The 20481-nt window shown below is 43.8% G+C and overlaps 1 long non-coding RNA gene across 1 annotated transcript; it reads right to left on the reverse strand.

Moving 5' to 3' along the window:
* Window positions 1–4090: 4090 nt before the first annotated feature.
* Window positions 4091–14790, reverse strand: LOC129040399 (uncharacterized). Its single transcript, XR_008503611.1, has 4 exons — window positions 14626–14790; window positions 12911–13097; window positions 6083–6321; window positions 4091–6011 (listed from the first exon to the last, which is right to left on the reverse strand). It is a non-coding gene; the product is annotated as an uncharacterized LOC129040399 (long non-coding RNA).
* Between the last annotated feature and the right edge of the window lie 5691 nt (window positions 14791–20481).

Raw genomic sequence — 20481 nt, forward strand, 5'->3', positions numbered from 1 at the left:
CTTAATGTAAAACCGTATAATCACCATGAAAGCACATCTAAAAGTGTCCAATGTTTCTAAATAAGAAATGATTGCCTAGCCATGGCAATTCCGTAAGAGAGCAACCTTTGAATGACAAATGTTGGCTCAAGACCATTGTAAGTAGAATGATCTGGATCTGATAAGTGTCAGAACTACTACGGCACAGGAGTGCCCCCCAAAGCAACACTCTGGAGAAATACTGAAGACATTTCCCCTGAGAGTTGGCACTTAGAATAGCCAGCCTGCTGACCAAGCAGGATATCCTCAGTGTGTGTGGTAGTTTCTCAATCGGAAGTATGAAAATCAGGAACATTGCAAAAGGGAGGGCAAGAGCTCTGAACGATTAATATCCTGTGAAGTGTGAGAGGGACACTTGAGCTTTTTACTTTGCAGTAACAACCTTGGAATGGAAAGCTATTTCGGTAGCCAAGTGTGGAAAGTGAACATTAACCAAATAAAACCATGGGGTCATAAAGCTAGGAATGTGCAGGAATTCATGAGTCTGGTTTTCCTCAGCATATTTGCTCTTTCAGAAGAAATTTTCCTCTATTGCTCCATGAAATATGAGTGTGTGTTTACATTTTAAAATAAACCACATTATATCATGAGGTCCTGTTATTCCTAATCCACAGCTCAATCCATGTATGTAATCCAATAACTATAATAACTTTAACATTTCTTTAAAAGTAAACACAGGACCTTTTCCTCTGTGTTTGCCCAATCTCCTTTATGGGACACTAAAATTGAGAACGGAATATCTTCTTTAGCCTTTGACTGACACATGAGGCCTTCTCTGGAGATAAGCTGGGGTTATAAAACCTTCCATGAGTGAGAGGCCGAATCCATCAGTCATCTCAGAAAACCTCACGGCCAGTTCTACTCCATATGAAATCTGTTGGGGCATCAGTCTACTGATGGATGCAATGAAGACATGGCTCAACACTGTTCTTACTGCGATTCAGTGGAGTTTCGTACTCGGCATTGGATGGCTGCATAACATCCAGGAGAGACATAAACATAAGAAGAAAACTTAGAAATGAAATCATTATCAAGAAAAAACAAACCACAAAGGAAAGGTGAGTGTGTATTGGAAAAGTTCAGCCCGACAGATACTGCCCTAGATTCAGTGATTTGCCAGGAGACAGAAAGAAATGTATCCTTTCCTATCAAGTGTTAAAAGCACAATATCATTTTGTCATTGTTGCAAAAACACAATGACACTCAGGAAGAAACCCCTTTCTGAAGCTACTGGGCTCTTCCCTGGACCCTGTCAGCAGCCCTGGAGGAAACAATGCCAGATATTATAGGCCATGCTTTACAAATTCTCACCTGAAGCTTGGAGATCACTATTAGTTTTTCTTCAAATACATCTAGAAAAAGTAGGTTTCTTTCAAGCAAAGAAAGTAGGGAAATTCACACCAAATCAAAGACCCAGAGTTGAGTTTTTTTGGGGCATGACCCTTCTGTCTTTTTTTTTTTTTTTTTTTGATGGAGTCTTGCTCTGTCTCCCAGGCTGCAGTGCAGTGGCACGATCTCGGCTCACTACAACTTCCATCTCCTGGGTTCAAGCGATTCTCCTGCCTCAGCTTCCTGAGTAGCTGGGATTACAGGCACCTGCCACCACTCCTGGCCAATTTTTTGTATCTTTAGTAGAGATGGGGTTTCACCATGTTGGCCAGGCTGGTCTCAAACTTCGGACCTCGGGTGATCCACCCGCCTCGGCCTCCCAAAGTGCCGGGATTACAGGTGTGAGCCACCGCACCCGGCCAACCTTCTGTCTTGACAGGAATAGGTTAAGGTAGCTTTGGGGGTAGGAGTGAGAGGTGTCCTTTTGATCTCTCAACAGTCCCCAACATTTCCCCTCATAGTACCTGAGTGTTTTCCCTTCTCTTTGTGACACTCCACTGAAGGACCATCAATGAAGCCTACTACTAAAGATGCAAATATCCCTGGAAAAGGAGATGGAGCGACAGGAACACTGATCCTACACCAGGGCTGAGCACAGAGGATAGAGACAAAGCAGGACCCAGGAAATGTGTATTGCAAGTTTGAAGGTTGAGCCTCTATAGAACAGTGATCTTGCTGGAACACTCAGGTGAGGAATGAGAGTCGATAGTGAGGCTGAGAAGGACAGCTGAGATGGGATGGGGAGGGGGTGGGGAATGTCGTCAGGGGAATCATAGACCTGAGTGAGATAGGACAAGCACAGGGAAAAGCAGCAGGCATTCAAGGAGAGGACCTTTATAGGTTGCAAAAGGTGCCCAAGGTTGTTGGAAGGGGAGCTTACAAAGGTGAATGTGGTGAATCTCTACCTGCAGGAGGAGATGAAGGGGTGCTTCTCTGTTCCCAGGGTCTGAGATTAGGCTGGAACCACTGGCCAGAAACTTAGTTTCATGGCAGGCTTCTTCAGCCTTTCTGGCATCTGCGGACTAATCGCACCAAACTCGGTCACCCTATTCATTAGGTAGTACGTCATATCCTGCAAACCACTAGATTATAAACACAATTTGTGGTCTGCTTTCAGGGTGAGACTGTCGCTATCTCAGGTAAGATGTTTAAGGGTCAGTCTTATGGCTACACCTAGAGCTTTGTCAGAGTCAAGCCCTCTGGGTTAGTTTAGGGAGCCACAGTTTGGTACCCAGAGTTGGGCTTGAAACAGTTGAGCAACAAGTCACTTTTCTTTATCTTCCTATGCATTTTCAGCAGTCATCATGATTCATATGACACAGTTCCTCGAAAGACCGAGAAAAAGTCACACAATACTTCCTATTTCCTGTGGTGCAGGGATACATATTTTCTTTCTTTTTGAAAAAGGCTGTCGCTGTGTCTACTAAGCTGGAATGCAGTGGTGCAATTACAGCTCACTTCAGCCTTGACCTCCTGGGCTCAAGGGATCCTCCCACCTCAGCCTCCTGAGTAGCTGGGACTACAGACACATTGCCACCACACTTGACTAATTTATTTACTGTAGAGATGAGGCGGGAGAGGGGTCTCACTATGTTGCCCAGGCTGGCCTCGAACTCCTTGGCTCAAGCAATCTGCCTGTCATGGCCTCCTAAAGTGCTGGGATTACTGGCGTGAGCCACTGTGCTCCAGCCTTCATATTATTTATAACTACAGTACATAGTTAAGAATGTCTGGGACTTCAGAGTTGGAAGCATTAAGAAATATTTCTGTGATTAAATATAGATACTGGGTAATAGTGTCTGTTTCTAATTTATTTTTTAAACTATTTTTTTTCACCGCAAACAAACTAAAAGATAGTGACTTTTAGGCCTGGTGCAGTGGTTCATGCCCGCAATCCCAGCACTTTGGGAGGCTGAGGCAGGCAAATCACTTGAGGCCAGGAGTTCAAGACCAGCCTGGCCAACATGGCAAAACCCTGTCTCTACTCAAAATACAAATATTAGCCAGGTGTGGTGGTGCGTGCCTGTAATCCCAGCTACTCGGATGGCTGACGCACAAGAATCGCTTGAACCCGGGAGGCAGAGGTTGCAGTGAGCCAAAGTCATCCCACTGTACTGACTTCTTAAATGTGGAGGTAGAAAGAGTTAAGACTTTGCATGTATCTACATGACACTAATCCATATCTAAAATTTCATATTATGGATTAAAATTCTGAAATTTGAGTTTCCGTTTAACGGTATAGTTAGAAAGAGAAATCCAATCAGGATATAACAAGATTATAAAACCACTATTAGTCCAACAATTCTCAAAATATGGCCAGGGGACCACTGGGGGGTCCCTAGGTTCTTTCTGAGAGATCGCAAATCCTGCCTTTTCCAACTGTATACCTAAGACTTGACTTTACTGTGTAAGACTGGATTTTCTTTTTATACTTCAGCCAAAGCAACATAAGTAACAGATTGAAGACAGAAGTAGATATGAGATTTTAGCCATCTTCTCTAAGACCAGACATTAAATAAATTTCTAAAAATATAACACAATGCCAATCTTATCATTACATTTTGTGGGGGTTGGGGGAAATATAGTTACTTTTCATGAAAACCATTATTAGTGTTAAAAAATAAAGAGTTTGTTATAGTTATTTTAAATGAATGAACAAATATTACAACCATTTCTTTTAATTTCTAATGTAGTAAATATTAATACATCTAAGTCACACAAACAAAAGCTCTTTAAGGTCCTCATGAAGTAAGTTTTAAGAGGGTAAAGGGGTCCTGATATTGAGATGTTTGAAAACTCCTGTGTGAATCCTGGTTCATTTTCCTCAAGCTAATTCTGTGGACTTTGTACCCATCCAAATCCCATTTCCTTAGCTTGAGTTTGTTACCACCTCCACCCTCTTCATTTTCCCTCCCAATAGTATGCTTATGTGCAAGGGTAATGTAAAAATAGGTAGCACGTTATACGGCATGGATACCCACCAATGCAAGCATTTGCACAACCGTAAGCAAAGATTCTGACTGAAAGCAAAAAGTTCAGTCCCCCTGTCTCTGAGCTTCTAGGTCTTTTCACTTGTAAATTCCATCTGCCTGTGGATATATGAGAATTCCCTCTGTCATCCAAAAGACTGTCCTGCTTACAGGTGAATCCTGGGGGGCTGGACATAGTACCTAGCACATCGGAGGGACTCAGCTGGAATCTGTGCATGAGTCTATATTTCTCTATCCTGAGTGCAAACTCTGCCTCACTCAGTAGTGTCCCTCACACCAGTGTGGAGGAACACAACATAGGGTTGCGTTATGGCGATGAAACTGAGAACAGTCACCAGCCACTTTCATCACCATCATCATCATTGCCCCAAGGAGATGAAGCTTCAAATGGTCTAATATTATGCAATGTCTTAAACACCTGGATGAGATTTGTTTAGGCTTAAGGAATGGGTGAAATGCCTCAGAGATCTATGTTAACCAAACCAGTTAAACCACCCTAACCACCCAGTTAAGACGTAGTTAGCACATTGCTTAGCGTGCACCAGAATGAGCTTGTCACCAGAAATGCATGGAATGTATTGAGATGCCGTATTTTGGTGAAATGAGATTATGAGAACTGGGAAAACCAGATTTAGGGGATTTCCAAAGGCCTGAGGCTAGGCTATGACCACCAGCTCTGCACGCTTGGAACTCTCCCTGAGCGAGCATGTGATTCCTTGGGCACTTATCCCTTCCTTCTTAACGTTATGGAATGAATTGTGCATCCACCCACCCTGAATTCAGATACTGAGGTCCTAGCCCTCAGTACTCAGAATGTGATCTTATTTGGAGGTAGGGTCTTTACAGAGGTAATCAAGTTAAAGTGAGGGGCGGGGAGCTAACCCAATAGGACTGATTTCCTTATTTTAAAATAGGGAAATTTGGACCCAGAGATACATTCAGAGAGAAGATGATGTGAAGGCACAGGAAGGATGCCCTGTGAACATCAGGACCAAGGCCTGCAAACCTAGGAGAGAGGTCTACAACAGGTCCTTCCCTCGCAGCCCTCAGATCAAACTAACCCTGCAAGTACCTTGATTTTGGACTTCCGGCTTCCAGAATTGAGCAAAAATAACTTTCTGTTGAAGCCGTCCAGTCTTGAAGCCACCTAGTCTGTGGTGCTTGGTTACCGCGGCCCTGGCAAACTTGCCTGAGGCTTTCCGAATTACAGCCCCGTTTTGTCACAGGGGAAGAATTCTAAGAAGTTCTTTATTTGGCCAAGTGAGGGATAGAAGAATAATGAGCATTTCCCTCGTCACCGCTCTGACAACTGCCTCAGCCACACACGGCTTAGGAGATTGGCTACTTCCTCCACCTTCAGCTTACAGGGGGCTTCAGTAATAAATGTGTAGAAGTGTTTGGTCTTCTCAATGCTGGGAATCCAGGGAGTATGGCCTGGCATACATGGAAACCAGTCCCCTAAAGACCTCATTGACACAGGCCTCATTTGGGGGTCTCCTTCTCAGGCACTTCCCCCTTGGCTCCTGAGGCCAGAACCTGACCCTGCTGTGTCTCTCTTCCATGCATCTTTTTGCCATCTCTGCTGTCTGGAATCTGCAACAATATGAGGGTGCTCAGGACTTCGATGTTGCTGCTGACCTCAGCATGCCCCAGTCCAAATCTACCGTTTCCCTCCTGGGCCCACATCCGCTTCTGCTCCCCACTTCCCCAATGTCTTCATTCTTTTCATCACATGCTGACCAAAGAGTCATCTTTAGGCACTCTCTGTGTCCCTTCTGCTACATCCACTCTGTTGCCACATCTCCTAAATTCTTCCGTCTGATTTCTTCTCACTCTTTCTTTCCACCCTGGGTCAGTCCATTGGGGCCCCATGTCAGGACACCGGATGACACTGTTTGGACACCTGGAAGGATCGGGTAAAGGATACAGAGAAGTCTAAGGAGGGATAGGGTGAGTCTGAGATGTGCTGTGGTTTAGGCACCAGGTAAAGCTAATTGGGGGGTGGGTGAGGAATGGGGTGAGGGTATCTATTGCATATATTTTATGGTAATAAAAGGAAGTTGAAAGTTCAGTTGCTTGTTTTGGGGAATTAAAAATGATCATGAATGTCAAAATGTGAGCAACTTTGCACAGAATGGCAGTATCAGAGTGTCATGGGTCATCGCAAAAGCCTTCTCCTTGTTGCCTGCATTTCCTTCCTCTAATATTGTACACACTACCACCATATTTAAATATGCAATTCTGGTTAAATGCACCATTTCCTTTATTCATATAGTCAACAAACATTTACTGAGCACACTTCTCATTATTGAAATTTAGTAGAAAATGAGACTGAGTCGATCCGTGTTATTTTCCTACCATTCCCTCCAAGAGCTCCCACTCCAAATCATTCTTTTAGGCTGACTCTTAGTCTTAGTCACCATATATGTGAGTGTGTGTGTGTGTGTGTGTGTGCATGTGGTGTGAACATATGGCAAATATATAACTAGGGCCCCAGATATAGATTTGTAACTCATTTATTATAATCAAAATGAAGATACTAAAGGGTACAGATGCTCAGTGGTTACTGTGGTGATGAGCACTCTGCGAATAGCCTTATTCCCCTTTGATGGCATTTTCATTCATAGGATGAAATGGAGAAAACGTGAGAACGTTTCCAAAAGTGCAGGAATTATCCCCTCTGTCATGCCATGCATTTGTTTTCATTTTTCAAATTTTAAGCTTGAGAACTTTTAAGCTGGATTTTTAAAGTTTATGCAAGGAGAACAAACTTAGTTGCTTGGTTTGCTGCTCTTCTAATTCCTTAGATTTGTAATATAAAGCAGCATCCCATTTTAATTTTGAAAGGCAAAGAGCTACGCTGTTGCCTCCATCCTTCTCCCAATTCCCCTTGTTTGATACTCCCCAGCACCAGAGATGCAGGCTGTTCCGCTCTCCTCTCATCCAAGTGCAGGGAAACGTTCTCTCAATTTCTCTCTCTCAACTAATAACCATAAGTTTTTGGAGAAGTCAGTCAGTTCAAAATATATGACATTTTAGGCCGGGTGTGGTGGCTCACATCTGTAATCCCAGCACTTTGGGAGGCTGAGGTGGGCAGATCACTTGAGGCCAGGAGTTCGAGACCAGGCTGGCCAAGATAGCAAAACCCTGTCTCTACTAAAAATACAAAAATTAGCCAGACGTGGTGGTGGGTGCCTGTAATCCCAGCTACTCAGGAGACTGAGGCATGAGAGTGGCTTGGAGTTGAGGGGGTGGAGGTTGCAGTGAGCTGAGATCATACCACTGGACTCCAGTCTGGGTGACAGAGTAATATTTTGTCTCAAAAAAAAAAAGATATAAAAAAATTAATCATACAGACCTCATAGAATGGTCAGAGATAAGTTATAAACTGCTGGGTATTTTCTGGATTTAAACTAACTAAGGCAAAAGTTTGGTTTATATTGGGCAAGCATAAAGATGAATATAATCTGTGACTGAGTGCTCGATTCATCACGCTCTGAGTCTCCTTTCCAAGACACCGTCGGCTGCGTAGACTTGGAGAGGGTCCAAGGGAGGAAGTTGGGGGCAAGGCAACCAGTGGGAAATGCCCAGTTTCATTCTAAAGTCTGCTGAAGGGGTACAACTGCTCTGTACTTCTTTGAAAGATTTTGGAGAAATACCTTGCACATGACAATTAGAGAAGTTCTGGTTATAGTAGCAGGAACTTATTTAGATTGTCCCTGGATCATGGGTAAGAGGGCACAAGAAAGAGAAGCCTCTGGTTAAGATATTTAGAAAGATGGGGTAGAATGATGGGCTCCTGGGTAGTTGGCTATTGTCCCATAAATCAGGGCCCCTCATCTTCTGGTCAAGCCCTGCAGCCTGATGGGCAGAGGGGCATGTGTCAGCTGTACTTGACACATGGTTTTAAAGCCAACACTTACTGAATGAGCAGTTAGCAGGTGCCAGGCCTAGAACTGTGAACTTTGCAATCATTGTCTGGTTTAGCCCTCTTAGGATCCAGAGACTCATCTTAGCCTCATTTGATAGAGGAGAACATAGAAACCCAGAAGAGTTAAAAATTGTTCCCAAAGTCACACCTTGGTCTCTCCGTCTCCCAGAGTTTCTTAGGTACCACCCCCACTACTTCAATGCTATTACTAATTTTGTTTTTTTTTTATGTTCCTCCAAAGCTTTCTGTACTGTACAAGATAAATGCAGAAACTTTCTTATGTGCCATTGATTCAAAATTCAACATGCATTTTTAAAGAATTATTAGGGACTAGGTTTGTACTAAACAGAGATGAAGACATACAGCCCCTGCATTGAAATAGCTCATCCTCATTTATTTATTTATTCGTCCATCCAGCAAACTTTTCCTGAGCACTTTCTATATCCCAGGTACTGTACTAGGTGCTGCGAATAAAAATCCAAATCAGACACTGTGTTTAACATTAATATTAATTAACATTAATAGTAATGATAATAGCAATACTACTAATAATAGCTAACACTTACTGAGCACTTACTGTATGCTCTCCACTGTTTTAAGCACTTTGTACTATCAACTCAATCAATCTTCACCACAAGCCTGTGAGCTGGGTACTATTATCATGATCTTGATTTTACAGATGAAGAAACTGAGGCACAGAGAGAGTAAGAGATTTGTGATGGGCCAGGAGTGGTGGCTCATGCCTGTAATCCCAGTACTTTGGGAGATCAAGGCGGGTGGATGGCTTGAGCTCTGGAGCTCAAGACCAGCTGGGGAAACACAGCAAGACCCCTTTTCTATCAAAAACAAAAACGAAAGCAATTTGCTGGGTGTGATGGCATACCTCTAGTCCCAGCTCCTTGGGAAGGTGAGATAGGAGGATACCTGAGCTGGGGGAGGTCAATCCTGCAGTGAGCCGTGATCACACCACTGCACTTCAGTATGGGTGACAGAATGAGACTCTGTCTCAAAAAAAGATTCAAACTGTTTGAATACTGTATGCACACCAGTGTGGGAAGTAGGTGCAACAACGACAAAATGTTTGCAAGGCAGTGAAATTGGAGACAATTGAGGTCAGTCCATGGTCATGAGGGCCAAGGAGAATCAGCGACCAAATATGCCTATCTCCAGGGTTCCGGTAGGGTCTCTTGTCCTCAAAGTGGGCGTGTGGCTCTTGGCAAGCTAGGTTAGGAGAGTTGCCTAAGTGTGATGAGCTGGATATTCAAGCTGGCAGAAATGAATTTCTTATACCCCTTTTCAGCTTCATTTCAAATATATGGGGCTGTTTCTACAACAATTGAACTCATGGACACATGGACGAGATGGCTTTTGTTGTGTTTGAAAAAGGGTCAGCAGCAAAAAGGCCAAGAACATATATTGGTGAAGGACGGTCTCTTAAATAAATGGTGCTGGAAAAACTGATATCCACATGCAGAAGAATGAAACTAGACCCCTGTCTCTCACCATATACACAAATCAAATCAAAGTGGATTAAAGACTTAAATTGAAGACCTGAAACTATGAAACTACTAGAAGAAAACATTGGAAAAACTCTCCAAGACGTTGGTCTGGGCACAGATTTCTTGAATAAGACTCAAATGCACAGGCAACTAAAGCAAGAAATGGACAAGTGGATTACAGCAAGCTAAAAACCTTCTGCAAAGCAAGGGAAACAATCAATGGAGTCAAGATATAACCTACAGAACGTAAGAAAATATTTGCAAACTATTCAATTGTCAAGGGATTAATAACTAGAATATCTAAGGAACTCAAACAACTCAATAACAACAAAAAATCCAATTTACGAATAGGCAAAAGATCTGAATAGACATATCTTGAAAGAAGACATGTAAATGGCCAAGAAGTATGTGAAAAATCCTTAACATCACTAATCATCAGGGAAATGCAAATCAAAACCACAATGAGATATCATCTTACACCAATTAAAATAGCAGTTATCAAAAAGACAGAAAGTAACAGATGCTGATGAGGATGAAGAGAAAGGGAACCCTTGTATAGTGTTGGTGGGAATGGAAATTAGTACAACCACTATGGAGAACAGTATGGAGGTTTCTCAAAAAACTAAAAACAGAGTTACTATATGATCCAGGAATCCCATTGCTGGGTATATATCCAAAAGAAGGGAAGTCAGTATATCAGAGATATGTGCATTCCCATGTTTATTGCAGCACTGTTCACAATAGCCAAGATATGGAATCAACCCACAAGTTCATCGATGGATGAATAGGCAAAGAAAATGTGGCAAATATATATAATGGAATATTATTCAGCCATAAAAAATGAAATCCTGTCATTGGCAGCAATGTCAGTGGAATTGGAGGACACTGTTAAGTGAAATAAGCCAGGCGCAGTGAGACAAATATCACATTATCGCTTATATTGTGGGAGCAAAAATCTTGATCTTATGGAGGTAGAGAGTAGAATGATGGTTATCAGGGGCTGGGAATGGTAGTGGGGAGGGGAGATAAGGAGAGATTAGTTAATGGGCACAAAAATATAGTTAGATGGAAGGAATAAGACCTGGTGTTTGGTGTCACAATAGGATGACTATAGTTAACAATAATTTATTGTATATTTCAAAATAACGAGAAGAGTGGCATTGGAATGCTCTTAAGACAAGCAAATGATAAATGCTTGGGGTTCTGGATACCTCAGCCATACACTGTATGGTTGTATCAGACTATCACATGTACCTCAGAAATCTGTACAACTATTTTGTATTCATGAAAATAAAAATTAAATTACTTCAAAAAAAAAAAAAAAAAAAAAAGGTCGGCAGGATGCTAGTGGCCTCCCCAGGAGGAATCCTGGGATGGTGTTTTCCCTTATTAAGATTTCACAGGGACAGGCACACCCCGAGTGAAAGCCACATCTATGCCTTACTCAGGGTCCAGGTGTCAGTCAGACAAAACAGCAAGGTGTTCGTGTAGTGTTCATTCATTCAGTAAATATTTATCAACTGCCTACTGTGTGCCTAGAAACTGTTCTAGTCCTTTGGGATACATAGTGAACAAAATGGAAAAAAAAAAAAACACTTTCTCTCATGGAGTTTACTTCTTGTGAGTGAGACAGGCAATAAATAATAATCATTATAAATAAGTAAATTACCAAGTATGTTAGAAGGTGATAACCTTCTATATAGAGTCATGAGTTCATATAGAAGGCAAGGAATTGAGAGTACAAGCTTGGGGATCTAGGGCTTCCTTACTCTGGGGTCTGATTCCTGGAGGTGACTAGGCAGGGCTCACCGGGCAGGTGATATTTGACCAAAGTCCTGAGGAGGTGGGAATAGCCAGCGCCAAGGTCCTAAGGTCGGGGGAGGTGCCTGGTGTGTCTGGGGAACAGCCAGGTGGCCAGCGTGGCTGGAGCAGTTAGAAGGAGGAGAGGAGTAGGAGATGAGGTCAGAGGGAAAGTGCCTGGTAGTGCCTTCTAGACCATTGTGGAGACTTTGGCTTTTACTTTGAGTGAAATGAGGAGAGCAATAGTAATGGAGGGATTGAGAAAGAGTCTCGTTCTGCATATATTTTGAAGCCAGCAGATGTCCCAATAGATGATAGGCTGGGTATTAGAGGAGGGGTACCAAGGTCAAAGACTACTCCATGGTGTTTGGCTGGAGCACCTGGGAGGATAGGGATGCTGTTCCCTGCATCTGAGACAGAATAAAGGTTCCTGTGGAAACGTTTGGGGGAAGACCCAGCCCTTCACATTAGACCTAGGAAGTTAGGGGAGGCTGTTGGACACGAAGATGGAGAGGACGCGTCGGGACTTGGAAATGTGGGTAGGGGTGCAGAAGAGAGGTCTGGGCAGGGTTCCTCAGAGGCAGGCGCTATGGAAAGCCAAGAGACTGAATGAAGTCACCAAGGGAGGAAGAGAAAGTAGAGGGTGGAGGACTGCACACTGGCCCTTCAGTGTGAAGATGCTGGGAAGGGGCAGCCGTGGAGACTGGGAAGCAGCAGCCACTGCTACAGGAGGAGAGAGCAGGGTGTGAGCAAGTGGAGAACAGGTGTAGACAGGCAGAGAAGAAACAGCTTGGTCTGTCTGCTGCCCACAGTCACAAGCACAGGCATACCCCAGGGGAAAGTTGCCTCTGTGCCTTACTCAGGCCAGATAAAACAGTTTTAAGGAAGAGAAACAGCTTCTTTTTTCCTGCCATGAGGAGAGGGGGAAAAAAAAAAAAAAAAGATTGCCTAAGCAATTTGCATAATTGGGCCTTATGAGAAAGACCCCTGTGAGTCCAGTACTGAAGGGAGTTGATTTTAGCCATAGCAATTAGTCATTCTCCCACTTCATGAGCTGTCTGTGCAGGCAGCATTTGTTTAACAAAATAATCACCATCTCCATTTCCTCCGAATCATCCTTGAATCTAAAGATCATTTGAAAAAATGCTAGGCCATGCTATGGTGCACTCCTAGGGGTGTCTTATTTCCATTTTCCTAATTTCAGAGGGAAAAAAATAGGTAGAGCCTTGATGCACAAATTTGAAAATAAAACCAACATTCACCTGTATGCACTGGCCCCTTCCTGTGCACCCTCCAGCCCTGTGGTCCTTAGAGCTGCTTCCTACAATATTCATGACTTAGAACAGCCCATTCTTAAAGCTGGTCCAACATTCTTCCATCGGCCTGTCCACACTCTCTGGTTTGCGCTGGATCCCCAAGGAAATGGGTTTGGCTGCCTCAGGCTGTGGTCTAGGGACAAAGGAAAACCAAAGTCTGAGTTCAGGGTAGATGTTGTCAAGAGACAGGAAACCACTCATGGCTTAATTCCAGGAGCCTGCAAGGTCAGGCAGTGGGTGAGTGCCTGTGAGCAGAGCCTGGAGAGATCTCTGAAGTAGCAGTGCCCTGGGGGTCTGAGCCTTGGAGGTGCTGAGTCTTTGGATGAGAGGGAACTGACAGAAGCTCCGGTCCATTCAGTCATTCAATATTCATTTACCCAATGACTCCCATGGCTCACGTCCTTTGCTTCTTCATGAATTAATAATGTTTATTTTATGATGTCGCAGAAACCAGACATAGCCTAAGCCTGAGAAGTCGGGATGGTAGATGGTATAGTGTCGGGGAAACCGCACTCACTGTTGAGTCAGGCTGGCTTGGGTTCAAATCCTGGCCTGGCCAATTTTACCTTAAAGGGTAGCTTAGCCTCTTTGGGTCCCTGTAGTTGCCTCCAAAGGGACCATTATGATGTGTTCCTTGAGCAGCTGTTGTGAAGATCACGATGATACGTGGAAAACACCTGATACAGTGCTTCTCACATAGTAAGGACTCCATATATTGTAATGGTTATCATTTTTTGTTTGTCGTAGCAAGGTGTGGGTGAACTAAGGAGCCTAAATGAGACTTCCCATGCAGAGGCTGAGAAAATGAAGGGTTACTGCTCTAGAAGAGAGGTGGGGAGGGTGCCACAGGCAGGCTACTGTTCGCAGTATTTTGCCTTGGGCAGACATTGATGCCCTGTCCCCACACTCCTTTCACTCCCGCTGGGAGATGGCTTCCAAGGTGTGGCTCCAGGCCAAGGCCAATTACTGGGGTTTGCCTGTGGGCTGTAACCTCTTTACCACAGTCACCCTGAGCAGAAAGCCAAGCGAGTAATTTCGGAGAGCTTGTGTGCTGACACCCTTTTTGATGAGGTGAAAGGATCTGACTCAAAGCTAGCCCTCGACAGTGAAAATTAAGAAGTGTTTCTAAGCCTGAGAGGCAGCTTTGAGCTGTGTCCTCAGTCAGGAACGCATTTGAAAAGAAGTTTGAAAGGCTCTGAACTCTTCTAGATGGTCCTGAATAGACACTCCCCACGGTCCACGTCCCGGGAGGGGATAGACACAGCTATGAGCAGCCTAGCTTGCCGAAGCAGCAGGGCTTCTGTGCCTGTGCACCTCTGTCATGCCTGGAATGTCCCCGGAAGAGGGAACTTGCCCTGCTCAGCTCCCTCCAGGGAAGTTACCTGCTTCTCTGTCTCCTGCCATCACCCGAAGCCCAGCTCTGCCCTGGCTTAGGAGACAGGAAGGGAGCCCAGTTCTCAGCTTCCTTCTCCAACTGCAATTCAGCCTGTCAGAGCTGGCAGTGAGAACCTGAGAAGTGTATTTTCTGCCTCTTCCAAAGGGGAAGCCCATGGTTTTAGTGCTCAGCAGAGATCCCCATAGACTAAAAAGTCTTAGCACCGATGGTGTTCACCCCCAGGTGCAGGATACTGAAAATAGATAATAACAAACAAGTACTCTACCTGACAGCAAGTGGGTAAGGGGTGACAGCCAGCGGAGCGTTGGTTTCCGATTCCTTCCTAATGTGGTCGCTGCTGGGCAGCTCTGCTGCTTGTTAGACAATCAGGGTTGCTGCCCTGTTAGTGTACGGTGGGGGGTGGGGAGCACAGCCATGGCGTGTATTTGCTGATAACTCAGCCCAACTCAGGTCCTTTTTAAATGACACTTCCTGATGCACAACCTTTTTCCCTGCAACACCTCTCCTTCAAAGACCCAGAAAACAAACACTGAGAATGAAGCCAGCCTGCTGCTTCCTGACCCTGGATGGATCCTTCCATATTCCAGTATCACAGTCACGTCTGCAAACATCCATTCTATTAAAGCAGTATGCAGTTGTAGGTCAGAATACAGAGCAGCAGATGTGTAGAACAAAGAAGTCTAGGGATCTAATATACAATATGAAGACTAAAAGAAAAAAAAAGCAGTATACATTATGTGAGACATACTTAGAAAAGCAGCAAACCCAGGAAAATGAAGTACGAGGCACACTGGTTTCACTTGATCAAATCAGCTTCTGAAGCTGTATTGTGAGGGGGCAGGGAAGGTTGGAACCCTCAAGCATTATTTGGGGGAGTTCACAGGTTTTAAATAATTCCATAAGACTGATAACACTTTAATGAGTCCCTAACCAAGAATGAGATTAGATAAAATTGTTGTGGATTCACTGAATAATCATGGAAAATAGGTAATTTCTATGAAAAAAAGCGAGCATGCTATGGGAGTAGATAAGGTAACGATGGACACAGCGATACTGTGTAAAGGCTCAGGTTTTTTCTTCTAGCATTTTGGACGCCTCACCTACATGTAACTGATAATAATCTGCTTCTTTGTACCAAGAACCACATGCAGCCTCTTCCATACATTAGCTCATTGATTACCAATAACAATCGTACACAGGATGTATTATTTTCCCCTTCTTCAGATGGCAGAACAGGATCAGAGAAGTTTAGAAACTGCCCTCAGTCACCCAGTAGGGAATGGAGCTCAACTGTGAACCCTGGAACTCCTGACTCCGAAATCTGCTCTTTTTGACTGGCTGACCACACAGCTTCCCAATGACAGCAGACAGGAGAGAGAGGAGGGAGGGAGGGAGGGAGGGAGGGAGGGAGAAAGAGAGAGAGAGAGAAAGAAGAAGAAGAAGGAGGAGGAGGAAGAGGAGAAGGAGCAAAAGGAGGAGGAAGAGGAGGAGGAGGGGGAGGAAGAGGAGGAGGAAGGGGAAAAGAGAACAGAAGAGAAGAGGGAAGAAAAACAGAAAGAGAGAACGAGTGCGCCCAAGCTGGAGCCAACAACTCTCCATACCCTTGGGTCTCCCTTCACAGGGCCTCTTCTTTCTCTGGCTCTGTGGTTCTCTATCTTAGGATGCATTCTCACAATCACCTGGAGGGCTGGTCACAGTCCAGATTGCTGAACTCCACCCCTAGATAGAGTTTCTGATCTCTTAAGTCTGGACTGGAGCCTGATAATTCGAATTTCTTAGCTGTTCCCAGATATTGCAGGTCTGGGGACTCCACTGAGGACCACAGCTAAGTATAAACCTGCCTTTCTTGGAGCACAGTACTAGTATTGCAGAGAAGCTATTTTAACATACTCATTCTTATGTATAAATTAACAACAAACAAACAAATACGGTTTTGTTTAACAATGAACCATCAAGCTTTCCTTTGTTGTAAAAGTAGAGATTTCACCTACTGCACAGGTTCAGTAAGCCCCGAGGCGGTGGGGGGCGGGGGGGACTCCACATACCAGCAACCATCTGCAGGAACCACGTTTTTTTCCTATGTGAAATGCCCTCTGAGAGCCGGCAAGTGACTAACATCCAGTCTGTCTCAGAACTCAACCTATTTGGAGAGTGGGCGTTCACAGCCAGCATGTGCTCAAGTTGGAACTCTCCCATGGATAAACTGTTATTAAAGCACTGCAGCGGCTGCAGGCTGAAGGACGTTTCTCTTCCAGGCCTGGCTGCCAGGATGTGAGGCCCGGGTGGAGGAATGCGGTTAGAATTCCGTGCGGTCAAGAATTCTTCCCTTGAGCCCTGTTAGGCTCTGCTTCTCCGATTTCCACTTTCCCCTCCATTCTTGCCAAAGCTGTTTACATCCTCTAACCAATGCTGTCTAATAGAAATATATTGTGAGCCACATATATAATTTAATATTTTTAGTAGTCACATTAAAAACATGAAAAGAAGCAGATATTTAAGAATATCTTTTATTTAACCTAATATATTTAAAAAATCATTTCAACATGTAATTAGTATAAAAAGCTAGGAATAAAATATTTTACATTATTTTTCCCTTACGGAATCTGCGGAATCTGGTGTTATTTAACACTGAGAGCACATCTCAGTGCGGAACAGCGATATTTCAAGTGCCCACTAGCCACGTGTGGCTGGCAGCTACCATATGGGAAAGTGTAGCTCTTTTTGCATTTTAACTGCTTTGCGAGTTCGGAACCTAGAAAGAACCACTATGTGAAAGGCAGAGACAGCCAAATATTCATAGCTAAGCACTGGTTTTATGTTTATTAAACATACAGATGCGGGTAGCCACAACAGGGCTGTGCCTCAGAATCAACTGGGACACCTGTTAAGAAGATAACTGCGGCCGGTGTGGTGGCTCATGCCTGTAATCCCAGCACTTTGGGAGGCCAAGTTGGGCAGATGACTTGAGATCAGGAGTTCGAGACCAGCTGGCCAACATGGTGAAACCTCGTCTCTACTAAAAATACAAAAATTAGTTGGGCGGGGTGGCGTGAGCCTGTAATCCCAGCTACTCAGGAGGCTGAAGCAAGAGAATCACTTGAACTTGAGAGGTGGAGGTTACGGTGAGCTGAGATTGCACCACTGCACTCCGGCCTGGGTGACAGGGCGAGACTCTGTCTCAAAAAAAAAAAAAAAGAAAAGAAGATAACTACCTGTACCTAATCGTGTATCTACTTAATCAGAATGGGCTATGAGAGAGGGAATCTGCATTTTTAATAAGCACCTCGGGTAATTTTGCCGCATCCAGCCAAGGACTTTCCACAGAAGAACATTTCTGAATCACCAGACAGAGAAGTATGAAATCCCATCCGTGGTGCCAGGCTAGAGGAGAGAGGCCGCACGGCATCCAGCTCCTCTTCCTGTCTGCCATGCAGTCTAGTTTTACTCATACTTGCAACCTGATTTGCATGGCTATGTGTTCTTAACAGAGAAACATTTTGATCATTTGTCAGGTTTAGGTTACCATCCAATTTATAGAATAAATGCAGTTCACTTGGCTTTCCCATCTTGCTTTGTGATTGAATTTAAAGTTTACGGGCCCCCTGTTTATATAGAGATTTGTATGCCAGTGCTGCCACCTTGTGCTGGAAGAGACTGTTGACACAGGTTGGAATAAACGTGGACTTGCCCTCTGCTGGTAAAGAGGTTAGAAACCCAGTGTATCCCCAGGGTTCTACCCCATTTGGGCCTGCACTGATCATAGCCATGGCTGACCCTTTTTTTTTTTTTTTTTTTTTTTTTTGAGGCAGGGTCTTGCTCTATCACGCAGGCTGGAGTGCAGTAGTGCAATCTCGGCCAACGGCAACCTCCTCCTCCCGGGTTCAAGCGATCCTCCTACTTCAGCCTCCCAAGTAACTGGGATTGTAAGTGTGCGTCACCACGCTCAGCTAATTTTTATATTTTTAGTAGAGACAAGGGTTTCACCATGTTGGCCAGGTTGGTCTTGAACTCCTGACCTCAAGAGATGCACTTGTCTTGACCTCCCAAAGTGCTGGGATTACAGGCATGAGCCACTATGCCCAGCCACAGCTGACATTCTAAAGCAGTGGTTCTCCAAATATCTTCCCTGGGGCAGCAGCAACAGCATCCCCTGGCAACTCATAGAAATGCAGATTCTTAAGCTCTGCTCCAGGCCTACTGAAATAGAAATCCTGAGGGCAGGTTCAGGATCTGTGTATTAACAAGTCCTCCAGATGATTCTAATACATGATAAAGTTTGAGAACCACTGCTGCAAACTAAAACAATGACTTTTGCTCTTTTCAGAGGCACAGATGCAATGAACCTCGTGGACAGTTGCCCTAAAACAAAGTAAAAGCACACGACGTGCCCAGACTTTTGTGACCACTTTTGGAGATTTTATAGACTACATGGGGTTGGACCCCTGCTCCCAATCCTGCCTTAATGGAGCTGGAGGGAAGGGGATGGGATGGGGGTAAAGAACAGGACATCCCCACATATATGCCATCAAGACAGCCTGGTTTAAGGCTCTTGGCGGTTACAAGAGCCACTGATAGCGTGTAAAATGGCTTTGTCCAGATTAGAAAAAGGTGCCTTTGAGTAAAGTTACCTTGAAACATCACACTATATCACACTATATCACTAATATAATCTCTAAAAATTATCCTTGTAACACTGAATGGATTATTAATGGAAAATTATTAATTATTTTTCAATGATTCATCTTACTATATATAGTATAGTATAGAAACTACTATAGATGTAAGCTGAAAGCTTAATAATACCATCTAGGTAAAGTAACAAGTATCAGGTGACATAAATTGTAAGATGGAGAGTAAATTTAGCAGTGTTCTAATACAAAGGGGATGGACTTTTTTTTAATATGCTCACCAATCATGATTATCAGTCAACTCCTCTGTGTTTGGAAGCACAAGTAAACTAAAGCACAATAAAAATAATATGATGTTAATGTACCATGCTCTAATCATTTGTAAGTTGAATAACAATCTGAACCTACCCCATCAGAAAGACACTTTACACTTATCTATCATAATATAGTAATTTTGTAAAGCAAGATATCTTATTGCTATCTGTTTAAAAATCATTATAATAAACATACAGACTGCCCACCTTTGGAGACAACAAAGAAGAACATATTTCAAAGCAGCGAAGATGTCTATGATGTGCGTAGCACTCCCTTTGAACAGCACCTTTGTGCAGTGCACAACTGAACAACTGTACTTGGTGGCCCTGGTGCTTTGCAGGCTACAGGTCTGTTGGTTGTGTCCTCATCAGAGATGAGCTTGTTGTTCTAGATTTCCCCTTATCATTAAGCCTAATAGGAAATTCAAATGAAGATAGTGAAATATGCAAATTGAAGATTTTGTAGTTCCTGTGACTCTCCTTATAGATATATTCTGAGTGTCAGCAAAGTCTCTAGAGACTTAATGGCTTGCAAATAATACGGTATCAGAAAAAGAATCCATTAGTGGAGTGAACGTGTGTGGCAGGGAGATCAAGCTTCCTTTTTATTTTATAAAATATAACTCTGAAGAAAACCTTTCATTAAGCCAAGATAGATCTAAAAGTATTTATTTCTAAGTCTTGAAAGCGCAGTGACAAAGTGAGAAAGTGGTGAGGAAGGGAGTCAAGGGTCCAGTTAGAGCTCAGTGCTGGTATCTATTGTGTGTTTATGTCAGGTCTTCTTTTTCAGGCATCCCAAAACAGTTTCCCAATGCTAGCCTGAATCTGCCTTTGATTGTAGGTGATTTAATCACCATCCCCAGACCCCAGCAATAGGCTGACCGAACAGGGAACTCACAGAGCCAGGATGCAGGAGAGCTAGGCCAAGCTTCATCCTCCCCTAATGGTTCCCTAGGTACATTCTTCGGGACTTAATATATTTTTTTCTCCTTACATATTATGCAGTAAAAGGCAACTTCTTCCAAAAGAGTAAGCTTTGTCCCTTGTGGGCTGAGGTCCAGCGACACTCACTTTCTGGGCACCATTGCTTCACCTCCAGACCACTCAACAAGGCCCTTCCAGCAGGGCTGGCGCAGTCCCTGCTGTTTTACTCAGTGCTCTGGGCATTCTTAGATCCTC

The sequence above is a fragment of the Pongo pygmaeus genome, chromosome 6, assembly GCF_028885625.2.
Source record: "Pongo pygmaeus isolate AG05252 chromosome 6, NHGRI_mPonPyg2-v2.0_pri, whole genome shotgun sequence".
Taxonomy (NCBI): domain Eukaryota; kingdom Metazoa; phylum Chordata; class Mammalia; order Primates; family Hominidae; genus Pongo; species Pongo pygmaeus.